An 11,573-nucleotide genomic window follows, 5' to 3' on the forward strand; every position below is an offset into this window, starting at 1 on the left:
GCCTCAGGGGCTGCCCCCTGCCCTGGCAGGGCCTTGCGGGATCCGGCACCGGTTCCGATGAAGGACCTCCTTACCGCCCTTCCTCACCACCTGCTAAGGGACCAGCTTGTCCTTTCTGGGAGCCTGGCCGACTGCAACCTTTCGGGGGCCTCCCAGATCTCCAAGGTCTCCTGCACCCCCTAGGCTGCTTTGCCGGCTCTGCTGGGAACCTGCCCAGCACAAATGTGTGGACAGACCGTGCGGGCTCTCAGGATGGCTGCTCCTTTCCTTCTTAGTAAATCTGACTTCAGGCCAGAACATTCCAAACAGACCTCCTGCCTTTTCCCAGAGTGCTGTGGGCAGGTACCTAGCCCAGTCTAGGTTTGTCTAAGCCCTTCTGGGCCTCCACGCCAAGTGTTTGACAAGTGTCCCCTGTCTTCTACACCAAATGGCTAAACGTTCCCCAGTGCGGTCCCTGGTGACACGTTTGTAGTAATGCAGGGTGTGAGGGGCCCTGGGTCTCTTCCCAAGACCACTCCCTTCGTGCCCTGGACAAAGAGAGGCGACCTTGGGAAGGTGGCTGGCTGGGCCAGCAGGCCTGCCGAGGGGTGATCCCCAGAGAAAGAAACAGAGTTCCCCGTGAGCCAGTGGGGCTGTGCCCCATGTGGGAGTCGAGGCTCCCTCTCTGGGCCTGGCCCTCATGGCCTGGGCCGCAGCACCCTCCAAGGGAACCCGGACTGCTTTCCTGGGGACCACTGCTGCTGACAGCCAGACTGGGAGTTTAAAAATGGAGACTTTGCTAACAGTCTGATCCGTAACCACCCAGGAGCCTCAGTCCCCTTTGTGGACTCTTGCCTTTCCCCACAAGGACCCACAAGGGCCAAGACAGGGGAGCTAGTGCTCTTCCTGTGTGTGCTGGTGGTGGGAGCCGTGACCGGGAATCTCGGAGGCTCCAGTTCCTCTTGCCTTCCATGCTTCCAAGGTGACCTTGGGAGCGCCATCCTGCCTTCCCCAAGGAGAGAGGATAAGGCCCTGACTCCGAGCGTGGCTGGGCATGGCCGAGAGAATGGCGCGTATCTCCCCGGCGCTGTGTGGCCCAAGTTTGGAACTGGTGACTGTATAGGAAAGTGGGGAGACATCCTTTCCAAGCTCCTCTGGTCAGAGGAGCCGTGACTCTGGTTTCCCATCGCATTGGGATTAAAACCTGCTACGAAAAGATTAGGGCAGGGCTGTTTTCACGTTATCCCAAGCCCCAGAGCAGGGACCCACTCTCACCATCCAGATTTGTGAGCATCGCAGAGGTGGGGGGGGATGCTCCCCTTTATTCCTGACTCACTGGACCCCCCTGGAACACAGTGCCCTTGCCTGGTGCCCGAGGACAGCCACAGCAGGCCGTGGGAGGGTGGTCGACACATCAGGAGACGTCAGCCTGAAAAATGGGTGTGTGTGGAGCGCAAGACGGTCGGATCCAAATATTTGCAAAACTGTCTGGGAAGAAGGATTACCCTGTGGGGTTGTGAAGGGCAGAAGGAGGACAGATGGGGGGAAATCAGACTGGAGAGTAGATTTCCGCTCCCTGGGAGCACTTTTTGGCAGACCCGCCTGCCTGAGGAGCGGCCTCCCCAGGAGGAGCGTGTCCTTCAGAGCCAGCGTCTAGACAGGTCCTGGGGCCACCACAGGAGCTTGCTGCAGGGGCCTGTATCGGGGTGACCTCAGGAGCCTCTCCCGGCTGCTAGACCCACGCCCTGCACTCTGTTCCACTCCCTCTGAAGGGCAGAGGGCAGCCCAGCAAGCAGAGACTTGTTAGCGCCCAGACCTGGAGCCTCAGCACCTCACACCCTGACCCTGGCCGGCCTGTTTGCTCCTTCGAGAAAGGGCAAAGGGGAGGCTTCAAGGTGACTGCCGCTTGCTTCCCATCCCCCAGCCCCTGGAGGGCCTTCTGTCCCTGAGGCCTCCCGGGGCCACACCAAGTGACCCACGTTTTCTCTTCGTTCTTGTTGTCGCCCGTTTCCATCCCATCGTGGGACATCTTAGCACGTAGGTCAGAGCAGTCCCGTGAGCCCAGAGAGCAGGGTGGCAGTCTTGTGTCACCTCTGACCCACCTCTGTGCCCCCGCTCCCCACCGCTAATCTGACACACGTCAGTGATATCTCCTCCCCAAGTCTGTCCTGGAGCTTCTCCAGAAATGCAGAGTGATTGGGTTCCTAAGTCACGCTTTGCGCGGGGTGTCTTTGCAGGTCTCCAACACCGTCTGTGCGCATTGTGCACGGGCAGATGATCGCGTGGACGGTCTTAGATCCACGACGTGGGGAGTCTCTGTGCAGCAGCCCGGGTGTCACGGGCTCTGCTCGGCTTCCGCCCTCACTGCGCGGACTTGAGGAGGAACACCCACTTCTCCATCTCCCTGCCTCCCCGGGGCATCAGAACACGGACGCAATTGGCTGGGAGCGACTTTAAGGCCATCCTTCGGGCAGTGCTTGAGGCCCCGAGGAAGTGTTTTCTAGGAGAGCTGCCGCACTGCCTTCCAGCGGCCCCAGCAGGTGCAGCCCCAGCCCGGGCCTCAGCACGTGGGCTGTCCAGCAAAGCAAGGCCGCAGCCCCCGCAGAAACAGGCCCTCAGGGGCGAAGGCAAAGTCTGGGAAGCCCAAGCCCCTGCCAATTCTAGGCAGAGGTCTTCTGAATGTGACTCCAAAGTACATGATTGCCCCCCACCCCATCACGGTCTGTCCCCTGCGCCAGACAAGAGCTGCCTCCGGGCAGCCCCCCTCCCATCAGAGCACCCTCTTCAGGGCCCTCCTGGGAGCACACCGGATGGAAGGGCTCTTTTCTAGAAGGCTGCATTCTGGCAGTGGCGTATAAATGAAGGCCTTGCTGAGCCATCACCATTGTTCCCAGCGCCCCACAGTGTTTTAGCTGTCAGACCACTGAGCGCAAACTTCCTCTGGAGTATAATCTAGCCTTCATGCTCTTTTCCAACTCCCCGCAAAGCTCCCATCCCAGCTGAGCTGGCCCGTCTTTGTCGAGAGCACGCGCACGCGGAGGGCGAACCTTCCCCACAGCAGGGCTGGCAGCAGCCGCCCAGTGCTTCCCCAGCTGGAACCAGGGGAGAGTGGAAATCGGGGACAGCGGGACGGACCACTGGCATGCTGCCCTCGCTGACCATTAGCTTCCCCAGAGCTGGTGTCCTCAGTTGACCTGCACCAGTAAGGCCTTCCCGGTGCCCCCACCCCCCAGCCTCCGCGGGCCGCTGAGCCGTGACCCTTCCCTAGGCCCTGCCTCCTGGCAAGGCCGGTCAGGCATTACCTCCCACCCAGACTCGCCCCTGCAGTGTTTTTCCAGCCTGACCCACGCCGGGGGCAGGCAGAGCACCCCTCCCCCGGCCACATCGCCCTGCACACCTGTGGGCCACAGCCCACACGAGGGGCGTAACCATTGCTCCCTGGTTCGTTCCCTTTCAACCTTGTCTTTGTTTTCAGCTTCTAGAGCTTAGTGACCTCCATTGACCTCTTTCCAGAATAATGGTTTTAAATATATAAAATAAAGCATGGGATTAGAAAGCAAACCTGTTCTACTGAACTCCGGTGGTCAGAATCGGTTAAACTGTGATCTATTTGCTCCTTTGTTTACATGTTGAGTAACACACTGGAGCAGCGGGTCTGATAACCAGCAATTTGGAAGCGGGGACGAGCTGCCTGGTGTTTTGAGACGCGGGCGTATCTGTGTTTTCTGCCGGCGGGCAGGTCACAGACCCTGCTGACGGGGCTGGGCTCTCTTGCCTCACTGACACTTGAAGGAAATGCTGAATTTCAGATCGAGGCTAGTGGGGAGTGAAAATGTTGCTCCTTTTCCCCATCCATTCCATGTAGATGGAACCTTCAATGTCTCCCCAGATTATGAATGACTGTTTTAAAGTGTACCCTGGACTTCAGATCCCCTGCACTTAGCACAGTGCGTATGGAAAATCACTCCCAAACATGTTTATTTTATTAGTAATGGAGGGGTTGGGGCTCTCCGTTGCAAATGACGCAAGTTTAGCTACAATATTGGCTCACTTAGCTCTAGAGGGACTGCAGGTACAGCTAGATCCAGGGTCTGAGAAGCCATTGTTGGTCTTCCTCTTCTCTTGACTCTGATTGCCTTCGATTTTGCTTGCATGTGGGTTTCACTCTCCTGAAACAATCCACAAGAACTCTTTCTCACCGTACTGAGCCTCCTGGAAGGACCTGGGTGGGGTCTCACGCCCAACCCATGAACTTATAACCCTGAACAGGCTGGGGAGCCAAGACCGGTCAGACCTGGGCCACCTGCCTATGCTTGTGTCGGGGTGTGGTCCTGCATCTCGCAGAACCTCAGGGCTGGGTGGGAGCCGGGCCCTGGCGAACAGATGGTCCTGAGCAGATGCTACCGGCACGTGTCCAGCGGTGTTAGGGCCAGAGGGCAAATGTGTAATCACAGCACATTCCTTTGGAGACACGGTTTCCTGCCATAATAAGGAGACCTAAAATACAGTGGCTTACCCAAGGTAGCCGTCTATTTACTTCTATTTAACACTGCCTGTGGTGGCCAGGCAGACTGTCCCTGGCCAGCATCACCATGCTCCACCTGCAGGGACGAGGGCCATGCTCACAGATTCAGCGGGACAGGAAGGGGCACACACCAGCTCTGTCCCATAGGTCAGCCAGAACTTGGTATGGGGGCTGTGCGTTCCATCACGTTGAGACCCCACCCCAACTGGAGCAAGTGCCCCCCCCCACCCTGCACAGAGGCTGCCAGCAGGTGGTGCTGTGTCCCTGACCTCCCCACCTCCCCACTCCCACCCCAGAGCTTGAGCTTCCTCTATAGGAATATGCCACATGCCTGTCCCTCGTGCTGGCCTCATTGTCCAGGAAGGTGACTGTTCAAACCAGTCTGGTGGCTCGCGTTCACTCTTCAGTGGCTGTGCCAGGGTCTGCACCCGGGCGTTCGAACTTCGGGGTCTTGCCCCTGTGCACACAGACTTGTGAGAGGTTTTGTGCAGACCCGGACGAGGATGGGACCATGTGCTGGTAAGCCACCTGCCCCGGGACCACGGCTGCCTCTCAGACTCGCAACCCCCTTGGCCACCACTTTGTCAGCTGACCCTGTGAACAGGAAACTCATTGATCCAGACTCCCCTCTGGTTAATCGGGGATGGGACAGGGCACTGAGCTGGCTTCTTCCAAGAGAATACCTGAGGCCTCGTCGCCGGTACCGTCACCCTGAGGTTGTCTCGTCACTGCGTCCCCAACTTTGTCGGCTCAGGCCTCTGGCCAGGGGACAGCCTTCCCCGTACGCGGCCAAGCTCACCCAGTGCTTGGTGCAGCAGATCTGCGCACCTGCCTTTTGCCTTCTTCCAGTTCTTCAAGATCCTTAGTCATGCTTGGTGGCGGCGCTGGCCAGGCGCTGGGGCTGTGTGGGGCTTATTTCCCAGGCGCAGTGGAGAGGAGAGGGAACGGAGATGAAGGAAAACAGCCCCTGCCCACTAAGGACAATGGCTGACCTGTTAGGATCCAGTTCTGGGAGAAAGTGTTCTGGAGAAGTCTGGCTGAGCGACTGCGCTTTCTAAACGCTGGAATTGCTCGCAGAAACAAAGTATTTCAGAGCCAGGCCACTGTCTAGGCATGGGAAGACCATGGCCTTTCCCCCTGCCCGGCCCCCCCGCCTGGTTCCCTCCGGGGACAGGACCCCCTCCATAAGCTCCAGCTTCCCTGCTCGCTTGCTGAGCGCTTGTCTGGTATTTTATTCAACGGAGCCAAAGTCATTTTGAAAGAGAGTATGTTTGCAAAGATGGAGATTCCAGCAAAATTAAGGTGAGTTTTTCTATCGTGCAAACAAAATACAAGAGTGAGGCAGACATCCAGAAGGAGAGTCTAGGCAAAGCCTCGAATCCAACAGGAAGCCTGTGTGTAGCGTGTAGACCTCGTCTGCGTGGGCTTGAGAGCGATCACAGACGCACGAGAAGTGAACCCAGTGGGAACGGCCCGTCCTCTGTCCCCCCTCCAGGGCGTGCAATCTGAGCTCCCTGGTGCTGTCTCCTCCGGCCCCCGCTCCCCCCCAGACAAGCATGTAAATACACACGTGCCCTGTACAAGGTCTGGTCTCAATTTCGCTCTCTCTGTCTGTTATTTATTTTAAAAGTGGGACTGTTGGATTTAAACTTTACCCTGTAATTTAGCTTTGAGCGTGTGTACCCAGCTCGGCTTCATCCCCCCAAGAATCATGTGCACAAGGGGAAAAATGGTTCAACCCAACAACATTGACGTGCACTTAAAAATACCCCTCATCCTGCCTCCCATTCCGAGCTCCGGAGAAGCCCCTGCTCCGTGCCGCGGACTGTCCAACAGAAGGCGCCCTGTTTCCTGCTGCATCAGCCGCAGACGGGAGCTGACGGCGTCTCCACCTGAGACACGACTTAGCCCCCAGCTGCCACACCTCTGATCCCCTACAGCCTGGAGAACACGCATGCTGTAGTTTCCAACGCTGGTCCCAATGGGCCTTCTCCCTCACCCCCAGCAGCTTCGCCGAGTGAGATGAGAAACCAGCATCCCTCGACACCCCGTGCTCCCCTCCAGCCTGCTCACCTTCTCTCTACCCCATCCACCGGCCGGGGGGCTGCTTCTTCCACTGTGGCGTTTCTGGGTTGGCGTCTGTAAAAGCAGCACACGGGAAGAACATGTGTGTGATTGCTGGTCGGCAGTCATCTTGCCTGCAGAGTGGGGGACGGCCAGAATCATCCTGGGGATGGAGGGCATCCCGGGCCACGGATGTGCACTGCGGAGGGATGTCCCCAGGCCAGGGCACAGGTGGGCTCTGCTTCTGTCCCTTGCTCACGCCCCCGGTGGAGCCCTGTTCCTGGTCGCCCCAAAGCTTTCCCTCTGTTCTCCCGCACTTTCTAAGGCTCGTCCTCCAGACCCCGTGCCTCCACGCGGCAGAGCTTTTCCATCCAGCGGCCATTCCACTGAGGCCGTTCCTTACTTCCCGGAGACGTGCTGCCTCCCACCCGGCTCCTGGCCCCCGCAGTCGTGGGGCCGTCTGATGTCCTGGGCCCACACTACTCTGTCCCGGCTTGATCCCTGTTCCGTGGACCTACATCTTGCCCGTCCTAGTTGGGACCCTCACTTGGGTGGGGGATCCCACCCCCAGAGGTCCCTGAGGCTCTGTGAGGTGTGCTCAGGGTGGAACTGGGGTGACACTCGCTGGCGGTGTGGGGACGGCCATCCGGTTCGCGGCTGGGCCCGGTCAGGGTTGTCTCTCCGGCCCCTGGGCGGTCTCGGGCGGTCTCGGGGCAGGCGCCGGGCGAGGGCTCTCCTCACGTCTTCTCCCCAGGCGGACCGCGGGGCTTGCCCCCGTCTCTCCCTGACACCCGTCCTTCCGTGGCTGCCATCTGCAGACGCCGCTCGCCCCGCCGACCGCTTTCTCCCGTGTTCTCCTGGAGTGCCTGTGCCCCCTTGTCACTCCGGGGACCCAAGCCTTCCCTTCCAGGAGCCCTTGCCGCCGGTCGCCCGTCTGCGGTCAGGGTCACAGACTCTCCTCTCCTTTCCCCGAGGGTCTTCATTTCCCTTTCTCTTTCTTGGGGGATTTTTTTTACTTCTCCGTGATTTCCTTCACCCCCTCTGCATTCCTTCTCTTGCCGGTGCGTCGTTTGGGTCTCTCTGGCCGTGGTAAGTGTGCCCCGGGGCAGACCCTGGGCTCACGCTGAGCATCCGGTGTGAGCCTGGACATCCAGACGGGTGGCCGAGAACCCGGACTGGGGCGCTCCTGCAGGGGCCCACCACGCCTCTGTGCCTTTCCTCTGTGGCTGTGCATTTGCCTGGGGACAGAGGTGGGGGACAGAGGCAGGGGTCAGAGGTGGAGGTCAGTCTGCCATCCGCAGGTGGGGCGGGACGGGACACACACCCTGTCCCCTCCACACCCCTGCCCCTGTCAACTCTCTCATGCCCTGACTGATCGTTTCTTCCCCAACATTTTCGTATGGGAACTTCCAGACAGACAGAAAAGCTGCAGGGCTTGGAGAGCGATCGCGGGAATATCTACCGGAACCCTACGTCCACGTGCCACCACGACCGCTGGGGCACACCTCCGAGCGTCCGTGTCGCCAGCCATCAACCCGTCCCATTTTAAAAAATGCATTTCTAATTACGGATACGGCTGTGCTTCTGAATACTTAATTTTTCCATTGCAGCTTGTTCCCCTTCGTGGTTTCCGTAGCTCTCCCGTGTTGAGGAAGCTGGCTGGAGTGCCCGTGACGCTCTCTCCCAAGCTGTCGGCGTTTCTCCTCTCCAGTGGTGGATGGCCTTCCGGGTGTCCAGTGAGACTCGGATGTCTGTCGTCCATGGGAATGAAGGTGAGGGCGCAGGTGCGGGGGGCTGGCCGGCCTCCCTCTGTTCTCCAGCACGTAGGTCCTGCTCCACAGGGAAAGGGTCCTGGGCTAAGTGCGGGCCTCGCGCGGGCCTCGCGCGGGCCAGGAGCGGGTGTGAGCGTGAGAAGCGGCTCTCGGCTGGGCTCGCCCAGACTGCAGGACGGGGTGATGCGGTGGAGTTTCCGGGTCTGGGCTCCCCCCTGCACCGCGTGGGTCGGCGCGGGCCACACTGCTCCACAGGCAGGGGTGAGACACAGGGATTGCCGTGTTTGCAGGGGCGAAGATAGGGCTGGCGGACACAGCGGCGGCTTGCACGCCCTCCCTCGTCTCGCTGCCTCTGCGGGATCCTCCCTCAGCTTCTCCGTCCCCAGCCCAGGGATGGCCCGCGTGGCCCAGGCCGGCAGCTCGGAGGTGGGAGGGCCGGATGTGGCTCAGCCCATCTCTGGGTGCCCCCCCCCCCGGTGCCGTGGTCCTGATGGGGGCACGCCAGCTCCCTCGCCGGCCCCATGCACCCAGCAGAGCAGAGTGACCACGGCAGAGTTTAAGTTCATTTTCACGGAGATCCCTCTGTGTCCTTTCCCGGTTTCCACGTGTTCTCATTTGGACATAGTATGATGGCCTCGTGCCTGCGGTGTTTACAGTTCAGTAAATCAGATGTACCTAAAATGCTACTAACGACTCCAACCTTTGCCTGCCAGGTGGAGCTGGGGCTTTGTTTATGGAGGGGCTGCCCTCCGCAATTTTTTACAAACAGGAGTCTCGGCCCCACGCTCAGAGTCCCAAGAAGCATCACCTCTCCGGTGCCTGGGTCTCACGCTGACCCGGGCACCTCTTAGTTCCATCTAGATTCGGGAGTCGTGGGCACCTAGACCCCGGGTTTCCTGAGAGTGTGCAAGGGCTCAGGTGGCCTGGGCCACTCATTCACGTGCGCTGAAGGACAACCCCTAAATGTGGAAGCCGTTTCCACCAAGCACGTGCGGGCCACCCACGCCGGAGTAAACTCTGTGTGCAAATATTTAATTTCAACACTAAGTACGCAAAACAGATAAAATGTATTTCAGGAGGACGCAGCCAGTACCACCTGCAGGAGGAAGGCTGTGGGGAGGTGAAGCCCAAGCCCCTGCCTGGGAGCCCCTGCAGGCCCCGCCTCCTTGCTTCCCCCAAGGTCGCGGGCTGGGATCTGTGCCATCCGAGCGGCGGGTCTGTGGCCCCGGAGGAGCGCTTGCGTTCTTGGGCCGGTTCGTAGAAACAGTTCATGTGCCCAGCTCAGGGCTCTTTGGGAACGTGGACCAGACCAAGGTGTGGAGGGCAACCGGGTGCCCTTCACAGGGTTCAAGCCTTTTGGACCCTTGCAGAGCCTCCCCGTTCGCAGACGGCCTTTTCTGGCTGAACGTGGCCTCTTTCACTACACGTCCCGTTCCATTTCTCCACGTCACGCCAGAATCAGATGGTGATTTTTCCCCATCTGTTGCCACAATCTGTTCAAACTGTCACATTCCGAGAGCCCTCGGGAAACTGCGTAGCCCAGAACGGGAAACGAAGGCGCTCCTGCCATACTTCCTGCGGGTCTGGTCCTCGGCGAGGCGGTGGGATGCGGTGGGCCTCGGCCTCTCACGCCGCGTGCAGAACAGTCGCTCTGTCTCTGATGCCCCTGGTGAGTGACGCAGAAGCGACCGGACTGGGCCGGGGCTCAATCCTGAAACCTCAGAATAGTCTCCCCTCTAATACAGGAATATTTAGTAAAGAAGTTTCTCTTCCAAAGCCTCCCTCTCTTTTCCTGAGACAAATATTTTTTCGCAGATAGAGAAAAAAATGAAGTCCTCACTCACGCCACCTTTCGAAAGTTCCAAGTGCCCCACAGTTGACCCTGGACGGGCAAAATCTTACCCCTGAGAACATTTCAAGGAGAAAGGGGCAGAGAGTGGGACTGTTCTGGTTGGGCTGCTCCTCTTATGCAGGACGCTGTTTGCCTTCTGGCGAAGAAAGTGTTTACAGAGCTGCCCCGCGGCTGTGCTGACCGCCCGAGGAATCGGGGTGCCGCCCCACGGATGTGCCCACGGCCCGAGGTACGGGGGGACCACGGGTCCAGGACAGGGGACAGTGGAGCTGGGCTGAACCAGGAAGTCCTGTGGTGACTTTCGTCTTGGGTACAGCAGCAGGTGTGTTCCCTGCGGACAGAGCAAGCTTCGCTCTGGAACAGTTGAGAGAGGAGCAGCCGTCCGTCTAGAGTGTTTTCAGGGGACACGTGGGGCAGTCTTCCTCATGCCTTGGGTACCGGCCCCAGCCCCAGCCCCAGCCCCGATGGGCGTTTCTCTAGGACAGCAGCCCGCGGCCCCGCCCGACCAGCCCTGCCAGTGAGGAGGGTCCCCAGAAGGCCCCACGAGGGTGCTGCTCGCTTTACGGCGGTCACCTGCAGCCTGCTGGTCCGGCTTTCCGGGCACAACACAGATTCATGCTGCGTCCGTAAAGAGCGCACTTTCTGCATGAACTTGCGGAGAGGGTTTCCACGGTTGTTTTCAGCGGGGGGTGACCGATGCTGGCTGTGCTGTGTGACACTGCAGCTGGCCCGAGTGGGACCTGCAGCCGCACCCCGTTTCTGTACCCGGAGGCCCGGGCTGTCACTGATGCGAGTGAGTACAGACCCTTGAGACTGAGGACGCGCCGCGTGGGACTTGTCCTTCCAGGTTCTGAGGCGCGGTTCCTTATCTGGGACCTTCCTCTTCCTCCTCCCTCCCCGGCACACACCGGAGCCTGTCGGCGCTGTTCTGCCCAGGGCCAGGGAGCAGCCCTGGGCGGGGGTGGGGGGTGGCTGGCTTGGACCCGCTGGTCGTAGGCGGGCAGCCTGCTCCCCTTAGCGTGCCACTGCCCCTCCACTGTGAGGAGCTCACGTCCTCTGAACGTTCTCGCAGGAGGCTTTGGCGGCGGAGGGGGCGTGTGGTTCGTATTTTCGTTTGTTTTGGTGGACAGGCCAGGCGAGCCCTTCCCTCCAGAAGCTTCTCGGCCGGCTGGAGCACGGACGCACACATCCACACACGGCGTTGGCTGCCAGGCCCCCGGCCAGGTCCGTCTGTGTTAGGGCTGAAGCCCCGAGGGGCTGCTCCTGGCATTTCCCAAATGTATCAGGTCCCGGGAAATTTTACTGTCCCCCTGGAAGAACCACGCCGGCCTGGGAAACCCTGCTGGACGAGGGGACCGAGTCTGAGACAGTTCTGCGCGGG

This window comes from Neovison vison, chromosome 9 (genome assembly GCF_020171115.1).
Source record: "Neovison vison isolate M4711 chromosome 9, ASM_NN_V1, whole genome shotgun sequence".
Taxonomy (NCBI): Eukaryota; Metazoa; Chordata; class Mammalia; order Carnivora; family Mustelidae; genus Neogale; species Neogale vison.